General features: G+C 30.3%; 1 protein-coding gene across 15 annotated transcripts in view; it reads left to right on the top strand.

Moving 5' to 3' along the window:
* Dmd (dystrophin) overlaps nucleotides 1-18,282 on the top strand; it is a 2,110,831-nt gene that overhangs the window by 510,401 nt on the left and 1,582,148 nt on the right. The window lies entirely within an intron of this gene.

The following is an 18,282-nucleotide window of genomic DNA, read 5'->3' as shown; positions in this document are numbered from 1 at the left end:
ATATATATACCTAATGCTTTCCTATATTCTAAGTATACATAAAGTATTTTTTTCTTCTTATGCTATGCCATAAATGGTCAACATTTTATTTTAATTCTTAAAGTATGAAAACCTAACACTGAAATACAAAACTTTATGGAAAAACAAAATAGAATGAAAGCCTTTAGAACATGCTTTGTGGAGGAAGTTTAACTGCACTTGGAGTATGCTGACTCCAAATAATTATAAATAATGTTTTGCTTATTTTACCAAGAGATTTCATAGATTAACTAGCTATAATTAATTAGCTCCTCCTGCCAACTTCTTTCATATACTCTATAAAAGGGAACAGCATTCACTATTTAAATCAGGAAATCTATTCCTGGCACTGCTTCTGTTTTAATTTTTCACTCTGGGGTGGTATTCCCCGTAATCCTTATTCATTTTCTGCTTCTTCAATTCACAGGCAGCACTAGATTTATATTTTTATTACTTTGGTATTATTTAACTTGCATCCTTATCACTGTGGTGCTAATAATCTTATCTTCTAGAGGGTGGATTAGATAAATAATGGCATCGTCAGCTCTCCTCTTCTTCTAGCCAGTGAGAAAATTTATGGCAACCCATCTTATATGAAATTGAAATCAATTCTTATTTTGCTGAGGATTCTCACATTCAAAAAGTAGCAGAAATTGTGATATAGTAGAAGCAAAGTATTAAATAGATTTTAGAATACTGAATCAATTCCAAAACAGGAGATCTTTAAACTTTGTTGGTAAGTTCCATTAAGAAAAGCTCAGAAATGACTTAGGAGATATAGCCTTTTGTGGGTTAATTTATCATCAACTGGAGCCTGCTCTTCAGTGTTGGAACCCTCTAACAGGACTGCATCAAGTCATCCAGAAGATCTATATCAGGGAAGAGGTTAATTAACCAGAAAAAAATCTTGAAAAGTGTTGTAAAATCAGAATAAAAATTCAGTTCTTTTACATCAAGTATTTCCTTTAAGAAGGAAAATACTCATACCTAATTGACCAATATACAGATCATCCCCAACTTCTGGTGATTCTATTTACATGTTTTCAACTTTAAAATGGTGCAAAATGAATGTGTGTTCTGTAGAAGCTATAATCTGAATTTTGTTTTTGAATTTTCTCCTTGGATAATGACATGATGCTTGATTCTCTCTTTTAATATTGGACAGTACTAGTGAACCATAGCTCCTGGTCAGTCGCACCATGATGAAGGGAAACAGTCCATAATCTATGGTATATACTGTTAGAATGTTTGGTTGGTTAGTAACTGGGAATACATTTTTTGTGTGTGTGATATCCTGGCTCAAACCAATGTCATTACACAAGGTAGGTAAATACTCTGTCATTGAAACATACCCTGAACCACAAATGAATTTTTTATAAAATTGTATTAAACTTCTCATGGATTTTTGTGATTTAACACCATCATAAGTTAAGAAGCCCCTGTTCTTCCTCTTGATTAGCAAATATATTTCAGAAATTATATTATAACAAGACAGATGTGATTTTGAGGGGTTAAGATCCTTAGAAATTTTCCTCCTCCTTTGGATAATGCAAGGCTGAGAACTGTCTCCTGTAACTTTGCTGTTTTTGCAAATAATCCACATCCTTTCTTCCCCAGTTTTTAGTTCCATGGGAGAAATTGTCTTAAATGTGTGTGTTCATTTTGAGCACAGGTGCTCTCTACCTTGCTATTGATTCTAGTTATTAATTTACATGTTTTTCTCTTATTCTGGTGGGGTAGAGTGGACAGCTGTAATGACAATGTGAAGCCCAAAATCTGAGGATAATATCTTTACTATATGGATTTGAAGGAAAAGCTTAATAAGCTTTTGTATTTCATTAAATTCTCATGTAGTGATTTATTATCATTATATGAAGTGTTTGCTCTAAATATTTTTTGTATACCCGTATGCCCTATCATCTCATAAGTAAGAAAATTTAAAATATATTTTTTCAGACTGGGAGTGTAGACAACGGATAGCATATTTGTCTAGAATTTAGAAAGCACTAGGATAAATCCCTAAAAACTCACATAAATCAATAAATCAATGAATAAGTACATTATATCGCTTTTGAAATTCCTGACCCCCCTTTGAATCAACAGAATAGGGAAATCTTAGATATATATACACATCACAATCAGAAAGTAGACTGATGAAAATATAAATGAAAAGGAGCTACATGAATAATAATTTTTTATAACATAGAAACTCAGTACACGTAACTCTGCATACATTTCTACGCAGAGTGTATCTTGAAATGTACATTGTATCGATTTTTTAAAAACTCTTCCATGTCGCAGATTTGAACAATTCAAAATCATCCAAATATAATGTGAAATATGGGCTGATTAAGCCTAGAGCATGTGTTATAGTTTCATTTTGTAGATAAAAGCTTAGTTCTGAAAGCTTTTCTATTTATGACCGCCATTCCAATTGAAATAGCATTACATTTCCTAAAAGGTTTTGTAAAAGTTTATTATTACTGTCAATAAGATGAAGGTTTAGTATGAATTCTGTTATATTTTTTGATATCTGTCACTTTCTGCTGGCCTGTTAGGATGACATCCAAGTGTACATTAAGATTTGTTGCACAATATTTTTTCAAATAATGATATCCACAATGATTTCAAAGTAAATATAGAGATTTTTATTTCTTGATTCATTATTCGCAAAGGACAAAATACCATCCCTTAACATCACATATTTGTAGCACTTTCTTCCATGTATCTAATGAGGGAGAACCTGAACCATGAATTGCTTTCATGCTCTGTTTAGTAACTGTCATTGAAAAGTTCATATTTTTATGGAAGCAAGTATTGGCTCTTTAGCTTATATATCACCATGTCAGCTATTCTTCGAAACAGTTTTCATTTCATTTCTATATGCCCCTTACAAAGTTAATAAAAACTGTCTTTTATGTTTGGGAACATTTATGTTATTGGTCAATAGAGGCTAACAGCTGTTAAACAATATTTTCAAGAATTTTAAGCATATGCTTTATTGATTGATTTATAAATTTAAAAAGTCGTTGAAACAGTTTTTAAATCTTACTTCTGTAGATTTTGAAATGCTTTCTTAAGCCATAATTGGTGTTTTGAAACCTGAGGTTTTATTTTAAGTGGAATTGCCTTTTAAAATAAGTAGCAGTGGCCATTAGCATAAGCAATTTCAGGAGCTGTTTCTAGTGTGCTTAAATGTTAACATATGCAAAAATAAGTATATCCAGGGTAAAATGATTTAATGATTTATTTATCTTTATTCTCACGCATATTAAAGGTTTATGTCCTTGGAAATACCTCCTATTTCAAATCACACAATTCACTTTGTATCATGATTTCTCTGTAAGATACACATTGTACATGCACTGTAGCTTACGTATACATTGTTTGTTTCCCTGAATCTCCAACAAATTGGTTTGTTTACCAATCCACAAGCTACTCTCTATATTAAGAGACTGCTTTGTCAGCTTTTCCTTGTGAACAACAAAGTGAAGATGCTCTCTGTTAAGGAATCAAGAAAATCAGGGCTAAATACTGTACCTTTTCTAGATGGCTTTTGCACATTTCTGCAGAAAGCCATTTCCATTTGTAATATGCAATCTGATATGGAACTGTCCTTACTTACTTACCAGAGTAACTTTAGGATAAAAAATGAATGAGGACAGTTAAATTTTACTAACAACAACACCTACCACCACCTCCACCAAAGAATACAAGGACTTGGGAGGAATTTTTGTATCTTCAAAATGACATTTACAAACCAATTAGAGAGCAGTTCTAATCCACTTCATTTTGACTTCATGAGGATGGTGACATGGATTCTATTTTCTGCTTGGCTAATCCCTGCATCACTGTGAGTTGTTTTTAGAGGCTTATTTTCCAAGAATTAGTTCTGTGTATTGGAAAGTTTTGCTACTGAAGTAAATGTTTCAGGCTGAACTTCTCATGCAGGCAGGTTTTTAGTCTTTAACAACACTCAGGAAAAAAGACATAACTTACTATGAAAGAAAAGAATGCCTTTAAGGTCTCTTATTTTGAGTTTGACATGAGAAAGGACAATTTTTATTTTTATTCTTCTTTGCTGCAACACCGTATTTTTATATCATAATGATAAGAAATATTAAGTAGTTTAGGCAAGTTAAAATTGAAAAAAAAAACTACACTACAAGAACACAGAAAGATTGGTATTGATTAAAATAAACGAATTTATGAACATGAGCCTTCATTTGATATCATTTAGATTGATTTTTATGGAATGATTTTAGAATATTTTTTACAGGAAATGCATTTAGGGTGGAATATATTGACATTATTATTGTGTATGGTATTTAACTGGAATAATATATAATAAAAATACCAGATATTTTGGTACTAAATTCTCTGCTACTCAAAATTTTCATTTTTCCATATATTAACATTATAACAGCATATATATGAATAAAATTGACCATTCCCTTTTTTGATGAGAAAGTTACCTATTCGTAATATGAATTACTTTATACCATTTTGTATGATTGATTTATATATTATCTCTGGCAGAGTCATTACAGATATCACTAGCTATTACCTAAACCTAAACTCTGAATTTATCAGGAGAACAATTCTTAGTCTAATTATTCTGCTATGGAAAATAGAAAATATTATTACTTCCTTATACAGACATGATAGTATCAAAATAATATTCCTATTATATAAGCAGGAGATGACTTTTTCCAAGGTTTCTTTTTTAGAGAAACATTAAAATTTGATATTTAAAACAAATGATAAAATTTAATAGTGTTGAATGTAATAATAATGATTTTTTAAATTGTGAACTTTAATTCACAGTTGAAATGAACAAGTTAGAAATGGCATTATTGCCTTGATCAAGGAAAAGGATACATTAGTAAATTTAATGGTACTATCTTATTTGCTTAATCTATAATTAGGTCAAACTACCAACAAAGAATTCATGCAATATTTTGTCAAATAATTTAAATATACATTTCAATAACATTGCTTTAAGAAGAGACTAACGTGATATATAATGAAGCTTTTAAAAACTGATGGCTGTTGAGGAAACCCAGAGAAACTTTTTTAATATTTCCAGTTTGCATATTATCAGAGCCAGGATTCTTATTAGAATATCCTTGACAGCTTTAAGTTTTATCCTGAGCTTTATTTTTACACTTCATTTGTCTAAAACCAAAAAGATGTCATAATGAGATCTGATTTCTCACTGATACTTTAATGCTTTCAAGTTAAATAAAACTGTACCATAGTATCTGGCGGCACCCTTAGACCCATCATTGCTACCAAAGAAAATAAAAGTTTAAAAGAAAATGAAGTACTATTTTGTATAAGAGAGTAACACATAGCAAAATAAATAAAGAAAACGAGTCCACTGGGTAAAACATATTAATAATGCAATATTAACATATTAGTTTAAAATAAGGATATGGATACTATATCTATATGGTGATATGAATGACTTGAACATTAAGATATTAATGTAGCATCTTCTGTTTTCTACTGGGGAACTCTACATTGCTTTCCACTACAGAATTAGAGGAAATAGATATGTGACTCGTATTTCCCAGAAGCCTGAAGCAGAGTAGGGGAAGGGAAGAAGAGAAGAGAAGTGAGAGAAGAAAGGAGAAACAGAAACAGAAGTCAGAAAATACATGTCTGATGTCTATTTTTGATGTCTTGTCTTCTGCATTATTTTCAGTTCAAGCATCATACAAAAAGCAATATTTTCAGGACAATTTGAACAAATCACTACTAAAGTGATTGAAACTATTTTGAAGCTATTTTTGTACTGCTTATCCATTTTAGTTGTATGGGTGACAGATATAAATGGATGTAACTCTTCAAAATTCAGCCACTTAGACAACGTGCAGACCTGCAAAATACAAATTACATCTGTGTGTCTACATGAGCTCAATTCACAGTTTATACTTTAATTGTAATTTTTGACTAGCCTTTCATATTCTTTTATGATTTGCCACAGTTTGATTTCATAAAACATAGCCAACTTATATTTTCTATCCTATCTAGGGGCTGACTAGTTAAAATAAATAACCAATGGATTTTTTTTTACTAAATTGTGGTATTTCATTATTAAATTATACCTTAATCATTTTGAATGAATTTCTATAAATACTTGTTTAGAACATTTTGATTAAATTCTTGCCTATATAAAGGGGAATTTCTAATGAATTACCTTGTTGAGAATTTTTTACAACTTAAAAAGTAAAAAATTAATGTATTAGATCTTTATGGTTGCAATGCATGATTTTTAATAAATTTCAGAATATCAATAAATTGTTTAATTGCAGCCAATGTTTCTAATGCTGAATGATAAATAATATTTTGTGAGTGTTGTACCCAGTTACATCATCAAGGAGTTCCTCAGACTATTGAGTAAAGTATATCAGAACATAAAACATTTGATATTTGCGATTGATTTTTATAAAACTGAGTTATAAAAGAGTAAATAAAATACTAAACAGTTTAAACCATTTAAGAATTCCATACTGCCTATTAATTTTTTTTACTTTTTATCACAGAAGGGTATTCTTTAAGCAAAAGCATTTTGAATATTTAAATAATAATAGAAAATGATAAAATGACAAAAATTTTCAATTTCTGAAATGGCTTTAATTACAACAATGGTAATATTCAAAAATAGGGCATATTTTTCTGATATTTGGAACACTATTCATTTTAGTATCTTTAAAATGGAATTAACTGTGTCTGAAAAACTATTATAAGATATATCATAAAACCTACAATGAATATTTGAACACTTTAAGAAAATGAATATAATGTCATTACATATATTTTTCAAATATATTTTCTGTATAAAAATGCATAGGTCATTTAAAAGCTGAAGAATGAAATAGAAAATAAAAAGGTATTGGCTTAAAATAATACTTCTAATAATAATAAAGAACTGGAGTTTGATTGATGCTATTTAATTCTTATAATAAGGCAATTTAATATTTATAACCATAGGATTTATTCTTTACAGGAGACCAGAAATTTTGCAAATTGACTTATGATAATTAAAATAATAATTTCTAGTCTTAGCTTTATGATGTTTTATGATGTTAATGGGTCATGTAATATTAATTTGAAAGATGAGAAATCTATGATAGCTATTAAGTGATTGAGAATTTGGTGGTTTATTAAAATTAAAGAAGGTGGCTAAGATTCCGTGATTTTGCATTTCAGAAAATACCAGGTTTCTTTTAATATCATTCTTGGTATATATTATTTCAGTATTCCACAATAAAAATTTGACTTCAACTGAAGAACACTTTTTCCCAGAAAATATTTTTTCTGACTTATCACCAGTTATAAAAACTAAAATTTAAAAATTATTTTTGGTTTAAACCAAAAGAGCTAAAATTTAAGTAAAGGCACAATGTTCTAGCTAGTAAATATTTTATCCTATTTCTTAAACACAATAGTTCTAGGGTCGTTTATCTTGAGTATACAAATGGAAAAGTGAGAGGCTTGATGAGCTTTATTAAGACCCAAATCACACAACTAATGGATAACTGAGCTGGAATCAAATTCAGGTTTATAACTTCTCCAATTCCACCTTATTTCTAACAACCCTTTCCAATAAAACTCACTAAAAGAACTTCATGGAATTGCTGGCATAAGAGCTGACATTCTGATTATTTCATGAGCTTTATCAAAATGTTGGGATTAGAGCTGACATTCTGATTATTTCATGAGGTTTATGAAAATGTTGGGATTAGAGCTGATATTCTGACTATTTCATTGGTTAGAGTCGTGGCCCTGACACTAGCAATCTCTAAAAGCTTATAACATGATAATATAGTACAGCTAAGGTAAAAGTGATGGAAAAAAAAAAAAACTGTTTCCACGAAATTCTTTTTAAAAGATTGAACATACTTCTGACATTTTCTTTCCCATGATGTGACTAAACCTGCTGATCAAATCATTAATTATTAGGGCATTGCTCATTGCTAATAGTCTTGTTAATTAGACATGGTTTATTCACTAGATAAAATAGAAAGTGTAACTGTCATGTAAAACTAACAAACATCCTCTTTAGAATTAAGGAACTTGCCTTATGTTCAGTATATACAGTTCTCTACATACAGTGCTTGTTTCTCTCTGTCTCTGTCTCTGTCTCTGTGTCTCTGTCTCTGTGTCTCTCTCTCTCTCTTTCTCTCTCTCTCTCTCTCTTTCTCTCTCTCCCTCCCTCCCTCCCTCCATGCATCCTCTTCGTCCCTTCCTCCATTTCATTTTCAGTTTATTAATTCCAGACCTCTGTATGACAATACACTGACTCCACCAAACTGTTCACCCAGGTGTATGTGCAGAGGGGTCCTTGACTGTGACATTTTATGAAAATTTCCCTTTTTGTCTTCCTGTCATAACTTGATTCCAATTAATATCACTGTGCCTTGTCATCTGTGATTTAATGATATCTTTTTCAGCTAGTGAAAATATCTTTCATTCACACTGTTGGCAAAAAAAATTCTTACTCTAGAGATACTTCCAATCATAAGTAAGGGAAAATAAAAGAAAAAAATAATTTTTAAACAGCAGTAAAATTACTAATCTCAGAGTATAAGTTTTTGATTGCATAAATCTATTTAAAATAAGCAAATGATTTAGACCTCACACTATGATATTAGTAACAGAGGTGGCTTGGTTTAATTGCAATCCATTTGGCTAGGATTAGATTCCTTAGTCTGTATGTAAACCTGAAATAGGTCTTTTAATGACAAGTTGATAATGGACTAATGAAAATCTGAGTTTTTTTTATCTCACATTCAAAGTTGTTCATTGGAACTAACACATGAGCCAACTTGTGTAAAATCATTATAAATTCACATTCATGCATGGCTCCCAACCTCCAGGTTGGAGCACTGCATTTTTAAAGTTAAATCTAGTACAGTTAATTGCCTCTAACACCATAAAAAGCTCTTTAAACTATTTTAAAGTCAGCATTTACAAGAGAAATTGACCTATAATGTGCTTCAGGTTCTTAGTCATTTTAAGAACCATAGAAAAACTGCTTCTCTATAAAGATAACATATATTGCCAATAAAATATATAAGGGTAGACATCTACTTATAAAACTCAACAATTTAGTAGAGCAGTTGATTTTTAGCTTTCTGCTTTAATGGTTGACAACATCCTGGGGCTATTTGAAAGATGATTTAATGTGCCTCTAAACACATGGATGAGTTCACTGTAGTTCTTTTTTTCTCCCTGAATCAACCATATCTGGACTGACATCAGATGCTTGGATTAGGAATCTTTGTAATAAAAATACATATTTTAAATTGCTTTACAGTGGTAAATTATAGCTTTAAATATTGATAAAATATCATAAACCAATTTGTTTACTCAAAAGATTTTTTCAGATGTAATTTTAATGCAACCTATATCTGAATATGAAATGAGATAAAATAATTATGCAATATTCTGTTCAATTATCTTATGTTCCACAGTTAATTTATCATTTAAATAAAGATCTTCATATGGTTATTTTCTACCAGCCTTCATTCTCCAATCCCTATCATTCCAAAATTTCATTCATGCTGTTTATGTTTATACTTTTATCAATTTATCAGTATATCAATTATAAGTAAATAAAAGTTGCTTGTCTATAAAGATAACATATGTTCCCAATAAAATATATAGTGGAGAACATCTACTTATAAAACATAGCAAGTACTCTAGCTTTTCTAGCACTTTTTTTGTTTTTTTTTCCAATGTACTAGTGATTTCCTTCAATGGAATAAAATCAAAAACAAAAAGAAGCAATAGGATGACTTTCCTTTGAAGCTAGGTTTCTTCACATTGTGTGAACTATTGTAATACCTGTCATTCAAATAATAAATCATGTACCACCAGTTACCTTAAAATATTCATTTCAAGTGAATCAAAATTACTAAAGTACTCATTTCACAGGAATAACATGTACATAAAGATACTGAATGCTTGGGAATACAAGAAAAAATCATATCAGAAATAAAGTTAAAACCGGATGCTACAGAGGTCTTTTATCAAATTTTCAGACTTAAACTGCTTTGTGGTATGTATTATAGTGGCTCCCCAGTCATGTTTAAATGCTTATCCCTGGAGCTTGTGACTATGTGTTTATACATGCTATGGAGAAAAAGAACCATAAGATTGAAATTAAAGTTGTTAAGTTGCTGACCAAAAAGTAGGAAGATTATTGTAGATTACTATAATCACCTGAGTTCGTAAAGGCAGAAAAAAGAGGAACAGAGTAGTTTAGAGTACTCCAGTTTGAGAAAAAGTACACACACTATAGATGACTTTGAAGAAAGAGAATGAGACCACAAACCAAGGAATAAAGGAGGCCCTGAAATCTAGAAAAGCCAAATAGTTTCTCCCATAGAGTTTCCAGAAACGATCACTTACCTGGTAACACTGGAGTTTACCCATATGAGAACTGTACCAGATCCTGAGGTGCTCAACCATAAGATAAAATATACCTGAGATTTTTTTAACAGCAGAAATTTGATACTAATATATCCTTCAAATAAATTTCAAATGCCTGGATCCTTGGCTTATCTGCTTTCCTGAGCTAACTTTTCAGCTTTGAGGGCAGATGGGTTCCCTGTGATGAAAACATTCTAGCATGACTGCTTCCCATAGAACTCGGAACTTAAATCACAGGAGTCAACAAGGGAGAAACTTTTCTCCTCACCCAAAGCCAAGATTCTTAATTCTTTCACCAGGACTTAATATACTGAAGGACTTTGGCAGTAAGAATTTCTACTCTTCTCAGTGAAAACTATGCAATGTATTTCTTAACCAAAGGTCACATGTTAATTATATCACAATGGATTAATAATCACATTTTATATCCTGGATTATTTCATTTAAGGTGCAATATTGACTACCAAACCTAAGAAGCCCAAGTCTCATCCATTTCTTTCCCCATAATATTCAGAGGTATGTTATCCTTTGGGAATTTTCAGCAGCATTGCTTTCGTGTATAATGCAAATATGCACAGGTGTATGTGTGTATAGTTGTGATCACACACACACATTTCAAAGCTCAAAATTGAGAAAAATGTGCACAACAAATAAAGATATCTATTTCTGTACTGACGGAATAAACAGCTTTCTGAAAAAAGGCTAAATTGTAGAAAAAAATTATTCCCATCTGTATGATAGATTTTTGCATGAGTACAAAATGCAGTTTATTTTTTAATGGAAGTATGTCAAAATTTTCCGCTTCAAAGAATGTTACTGTTTTGCAGTTATATACACAAATTCTTATTGAAAAAGTAAAGTCTTACAAAGAAAAAGGTAAAGTATCTTTCCAAGATTAAAATAGCTCCTTAGCAGGAAGGTGTTTTGCTAAATTCCTGAATTTAGAGATCTTATTTTTAGTTATTCTAGCATCCCCTTCTGAAATGAAACAGCACTTTTCTCCAATGAATGAAGAAATAAAAGTAATAATTGCAATAGGAAGGCTAAGAATGTGTGGAAAATAATATTTAATTATTATGGTAAAGTCTTAATTTTTTGCTTTAAGGTAATTTTTTGAATGTTCACATTTAAAGAATATTTTGATTAAGTAATAACCAATAATACTTATTGTTTAAGGGACATTGGGCCCTATTCTAATTATTTTAATAAATAGCCTATTTAATTTCTCATCTTGGTTTAATTTTCTCTCCCTAAGAAATCAAATTTAGCAACTATGAACTTCCTATCTAATCTATAGTCTTGGATATAAGATTCTGACCTGGATAAATTAATAATGTAGCAAAAGAAAGTGACCTAAAATTGAGTTAAATTTATCTTCACTCATTCATAATTGAGAAAATCTAATTACTCAGATAATTGTGTGGTTGTTGCTTACTTTTAATTACCTTAAAAATAAAACAGAAATTTATGCTGCTATATATGCTCATGACCTATAAAACTGAATATGTTTTGACCCATTAGACTTTATTCATTTTATCAATGGATAAAATGCAGCATAATATTTTTATAATTTCATACTGCTTTAGATTGATTTTTATAACTAAAACATCAACTTCATGTACAATCATGATTTTGCTTGGATGAACTTATTTACTTAGATAATTAAGCATTTATACAATCAGTGATTTAGCTTTGAGGTATCATAAACAGGAAAGCTTAGGGAACAATTCCTCATTGTGCCTGAAACAATTATTTCCCATCAAAATTCACTATGAAATAATAATATCTCTGACAGACTAAATCTAGATTAAATTTAAAAGTGCTTGAAAAATTTTTTTTAGTGTAAATTGGTATGGAGTTAAACAGTTTTGAAGAAGTTTTAGCTCATGAATTATTCTTTTCCCTCAGGACTTTGTCTCATGATTTACATGAGATAGTACTGAGTGAATATAGATTATATATTTTGAAGTATTTTATTGGTTTATTTTTATTAAAATTGAATTGATAACTAGTATTTATTACAATTCTGGGACCCTTATCTAAATCCTTAATGCTTACATCCTTTTGCCTTGTATATATTGTTGTTCTATTTTGGATGTTGATGTGTGCATGTGTGTTGAGTGTGTTTTTGTGTTTCTGACTTCATTTTAAGATGAACTTCTTGTGCCACTAACCATTTCATGTGATTTCTCATTGATATTCATAAATTTCCTCTGGTACAGGATGGCCTAGTTAGCAGAATATCACATGTTGCAAGTATAAACTGAGGCCCAGAGAAATAAAAATGATTGAATTCAGCTACAAATAGAAATAGAATTTGGACATAGGGATACGAATAAAGAGATTGTGGGACTGGACCAAATGCAGAATTGAAAAACATATACACGCTAATTATCATGATTTAATCACTACGTAAATATACACGTATAGAAACAGCATTATGTATCCCATAAGCATGTATAATTTTAACATATCAATTATATTTACATTTCTAAAAATGAACTCAATATCAGTGAAAATTAAAGTTTTAAAAAGTATTATGTAGGAAACTAACAGCACTTCTAAGGATTTTATGAAAATGATAGAAAAAAAGAAAGAGGAAGGCATGCAGGGAAAGAAGGACAGAGAAAGAAAGACAAAAAAAAACATCCAATCTAAAAATTGGATGTTTCTCTCCCTAAGCACAAACACTAAGCAGCCAACCTGCTCTAGTATTATTTAATGAATAAATATTGTAGAAAAATCCACAACAGCGTCCAACAAATGTTGATCACAAAAAGATGAGGTTGGTAAATTACTGAGTAAGAGAAAATGTTAAATGAATATTTGTAGCATCTTAAAAGATGAACATCAGGGAATGGCAATAATAGCACTGCACAGGCTGAGCTGGATAATTCTATAACTACTCTGCAATCTGGACTAGTCAGACTAGGTTAACTAAATGAGTTGCTATGGCACTTTGTGTGGTTATCTTGGAATTCAATGCCATAAAGTTATTTGAACATAAATAGGCTATACTGAAAGTGTTTTCGTTGTCTTCCAAGAGGATTATTTTAGCCATTACAGAAAACTAGACTGGGCCTTACCTAGTAACTTGACACAGAAGATTTTACTGGGTTTTAGTTCTTAGATCATTTTATATTAACTTTTTTTAGGATATAGACATGAATTAGGAACTAGTAAATTAGTTCACATACATAATGAGCAACTTTTCCTCAACTTAAAAATTGTCTGTCTACTTAAATACCTCCACATATGTGAGTCTACAGTCACATATTGTTAGTCTTGGTTCTGCCACTTGTCAACTGTGTAGTATTTATTGCATAACCAATCTATGCTTTACTTTCCTCTTTTATTAAAAGTAGTTAATGTGTGGATTAATATACATGGATTACTTATGGTATGGTGGAGTTTGAGGACTTGTTATTGTTATATTGGGTGTTACTGGTTTTATTTAATTAAATTAATATTTCTCCCATTGAAAAAACAGTGGGAAAATGTTCAGAAATGAAGATATATTTTTATTAAGAGTGTTGTATTAAATTAGTAGTTGGGCTAATAGGTCATCAAAAGGAAATCTATCTTATAAGATATAAAGGTATGTAGAAGAATATGTCATCAATTATGAAATTAATTATGAAACAAATAGTGGAATTTAAAATGAAGCAAAGAGTTACTTAAGTGACCTCAGGAAGGAATCGCAAACTTTTTCAGCAGTGTCTGCTTTAGGGACATATTTATACTTTGCTATATTGAATTATGACTTACTAAACAAATGCTCTCTTTAGTGAGACGCAAATAGACCTTTTTCTCTTCCTGGCTTCTAGTTGTGTCTTCTGGATCAATTTTAGGGTTTAATTCTTTACTAATCTCAGCACTCAGTATGATTTACTCAGGTGGACTATCAGGATCACTGAATTAGTTATGATGCACCAGAACTGTAGGCAAATATATTAATATTTGCATATTAATTAGAACTGGAAGTTTTCTTTAATATCCAGTATATACTAATGCCCTGAGTTTATTCTTACAAAAATGTATCAAACTAGATATTAAATGATGTCCTCTCCTTTTTGTTTTTAGATAGGTTTCACTATACAGTTCAGGCTGGATTTGAACTCACTTTGTAGTCCAGGCTGCCTTGTAATGTATTGTGATTCTCCTGCCTCAGCCTCTGAATGTTGGGGTTACAGTTATGGGCCAGCATGCATGGCAGTCTTCTTTTTCTTAGAAAACCATTGATTTTAATCTGAGATTGTTGCTTGAGTTATGATGTCTCTGTATGATACTAAAATAGTCACCTATCAAAATAAAGTTATACAGAAACTGCTACAGACTTGTGTTCTTAGGGTTTGTTAACAGTTCGATTCCTACAACTGCTTTTGAAAATATTGGAGGATACAACTATAGTGCAACCCTTAAGGTGACGGTAGTTTGAAAGCAAGCTATTTGAGAGCACAGAGGGAGTGGGAGTAGGTTTGCATGTGAGTGTTTACATCTGCATTATTATAGATAAGGGTTAAGGATTTCTTTAATAATGAGATGACATTTATGGTGCATTAACTAGAACCTTTAGAAATTCGCTTTTTTGGTAGATATTTAATGGCTTTTCACCCATGGGCAGTAGTTTAAAATTGTTTTAGGAGACACTCTTAAATAACCTAAGGCTAGCAAATCACAAAACGGAAATGTCCCTATTGTACTCTCAATGCAGCTGCACAATTAAAAACAATGAATACCTACACAGATTGTTTAGACACAAGCTAAAATATTTACCTCTGGTCTCTAAAAACTCCTATATTGAAGATAAAGTTAATTCATCGTACGTTAAGGAAATTTTGTGAACAAATGAATATTGCACGATCTAACGATATGCTATGACTTCATTTTTAGTCAAATCCTGCATCACTGCTAGGCAAAAGTGAGAGAAATCCTGGCTTGGGAACCTTGCATTGCTGATCTTGTAGTATGGAAATACTTTTTCTCCAGAGACTCATCACAGAATTCTACTGCTCCTTTCATTCAGCCTTAGTTTTAGCCATCCTTTAGTTGAAAGGCGATCCTTGAAAATCCCTAAATCAGAGCTAAGCCCTCCATCCCTTTCATTCACTTTGTCTTTTCTCTTCTCTGTTTTTCTTCATGTCACTTGCCAAGGGTGAGTTTTGTGTAATATATTTATTTTCCATATTTTATTTCAAATTTTATATTTTACAAGTTACAAACATTTTTTATTTTATTCACCGCTTTATATTCACAGACTGAAACCAAATCTCAAATATGTTATCAACAAATAAATGAATGAATGAATATATAAGTGAATTAATATCAGATGTAGCACATTAATTATATTATATATGATTAAATGTAATTTATTATGAAATTGATATCTTTATACTGTGCTAACATTAACTACTTCTAATAAATTAAGGGCAAAAATAAAAATACATAAATTGATCAATGATCATAAGAGGTAGATTAATTAAACCTCTTCTGCATTTGTTATAGTAATTTATTTTTCATTAAATCACAGTAAAATTTTTTATTATTTAATTCCAGCATATAATCATGCCCTGAGTTAATTCTTAAAATAAGGTATCAAACTAGATAGTAAATGATGTAGTAATTCCTGAGAAAATTACTTTAAATTTTATAATTTCTGCTGGATGATGCAGAAATATTGCAATAACATTAGCCTTTTAGCTATTCTCCTTGTTTCTTATTTCTTCTTGCCTCAAAACATTGTCCAAATTGCCAAAATTAGTGTTTGAAACTGACATTTAAACATGCTATTATTCTATTTATAAAGCTCCATATTCCTACTAAAAATCTGGTTTACCATGCCTGTAGTATGTATTTCCACAAGGTATCATGTATTCATTATTGACCGGGCTTGGAAACACATGTTCTCCATAATTTTATATCACGAAAGTTATTTAGCTTAATACTTTAGATATAGTTTTTGCTAAGTGATATTTCATAAGTCATAGCAATTGTATTAACATTTTTGTACTCATGTCATTATCGTGGACTCCAAAGATGATCTTTCTCTGAAAGTGGTTTATAATTTAAATATAAAGTGTAACATTTATTACAAAACTCTTGATTTTTTCTCCAGCTTTGATAGGTTTCATCAATTTATTAATAAAACCAGAATATTTTACTAGATCAAGAGCCCTATACTTTCAGAACTTTAGATGATGTTCAATAATTATCCATCTTCCAATTATCCCAAGACATGCATTATATGGGGGGGGGGGCTTATTCAAAAAACTCTATTAAGTTTTATTGAAGTCAACAGATATAAAGAGAAAATAATTCAGTGTTATTGTGTTAGCTAGTTAATGTTGCTGTGGTTACACATAAACAGCCACATGTCAATGATTTAATACAATTGTGTATATGTATTTCAGGTAAATGCAATACAAGAATTCCTTTTTGTTGACTAATAATTTTCAAGGTATACTCTAAGAGTCAGCTACCTTAATTGTATATTTATCTTCTACAATGTCCATTTCGTTGTTTTATTCTTCACCTATATAACAATAAGAGGAAGAGAAGACAAGAAAACACAGAAACCTTGTTATGAGACATGCATATCAGTCCACTTTCATCTCCTCTTCTCAAAACCAGCACACAGCTACACCTGTCTAAAAGGAAAGTGTATCATCTGGATAATGGCCACACTAAGCATCTAAGTGAAAAACCCAACAGAAAAGACAAATACATTTAATGGGATTTTTAGAATGTAGAGTTTTATAAAACTAAAATTTATGTACAATGAAGTATGGAATATGATCTTTCATACCATGGAAAATCAATCTCTCCTTTTCCAGAAGGATATGATTCATAAAATGAAGTGAGATAAAAAAATTACAAAATAAAGGAGATATCATGTGAAATTTTGTTCCAGTTGACTGTGAGTTATATATTTTATTTTTTTACCTCTCTTGCCTAAATTATGCTGTGGCATTCCCATTTAATTATTCCTTTGTAGTACAGAAATATGAATATATGTAAATACAAATGATGCAGGAGGAAAAGATCTTTTATATAACTTTAGGTTCCATTACTAAACCATGATGTGAACATTTTATTTTAATGATAGTGGTGTTCCTTTATGATTGGAATCCAAGTGAATTTAATTGTATTACTATACCTATACATAGTAGTAGTTGTATTTAAGGGTATGTTTTAATGTTTTAATGAAATCTTAAAATATTTAAAACTTTTATATTTTTAGGAAAATCACCATTTAAGGAATATAGGCCAAAATTTAATAAACTTCTCAGATGATATATCGTATGCAAAAAATTCTGAAAACTACAGACATACACACATACATACACACACAGTGTGATAGGTTTAATAATTTCAGGAATTTTCAAGAAAGGAAGAAAATTAAGAAAACAATTTTATTTAGCATAATGTTTAAAAAGTGAAATGATTAAGGATTAATTTAATTAAGATTAAAATGTGTACAAAAAATACAAAATAATGAGGAAAGACAATAAATATTTCTTTATGTAAGTAAATGGAAAGACTTCCCATGTTCATGAATTGAATGATGCCAACAAAAATAATTTTAAAAAAGCAAAGAATTTGTATAGAATTATTTCTAAAGGAGATATACGAATCTTCAATATGATCAATGTGCTCCCTATCACTAATCATTAAGGAAATGTAAATCATAATAAAATGAGATACAATTTTATACATATTGGAATGGGCAGTAATAAAGCAAAACATACAAAAAACCCAGAAAGTCAGTAAAGAAGTGGAATAATAGTAACAGTATGAATTACTTGTGGGAATGATACA

The sequence above is a fragment of the Cavia porcellus genome, unplaced genomic scaffold, assembly GCF_034190915.1.
Source record: "Cavia porcellus strain 051 isolate PalLab524CR breed Dunkin Hartley unplaced genomic scaffold, mCavPor4.1 scaffold_33, whole genome shotgun sequence".
In the NCBI taxonomy this organism is placed as follows: Eukaryota; Metazoa; Chordata; class Mammalia; order Rodentia; family Caviidae; genus Cavia; species Cavia porcellus.
The sequence above is the reverse complement of the archived record's forward strand: the minus strand, read 5'-3'. Positions and strand labels throughout refer to the sequence as shown.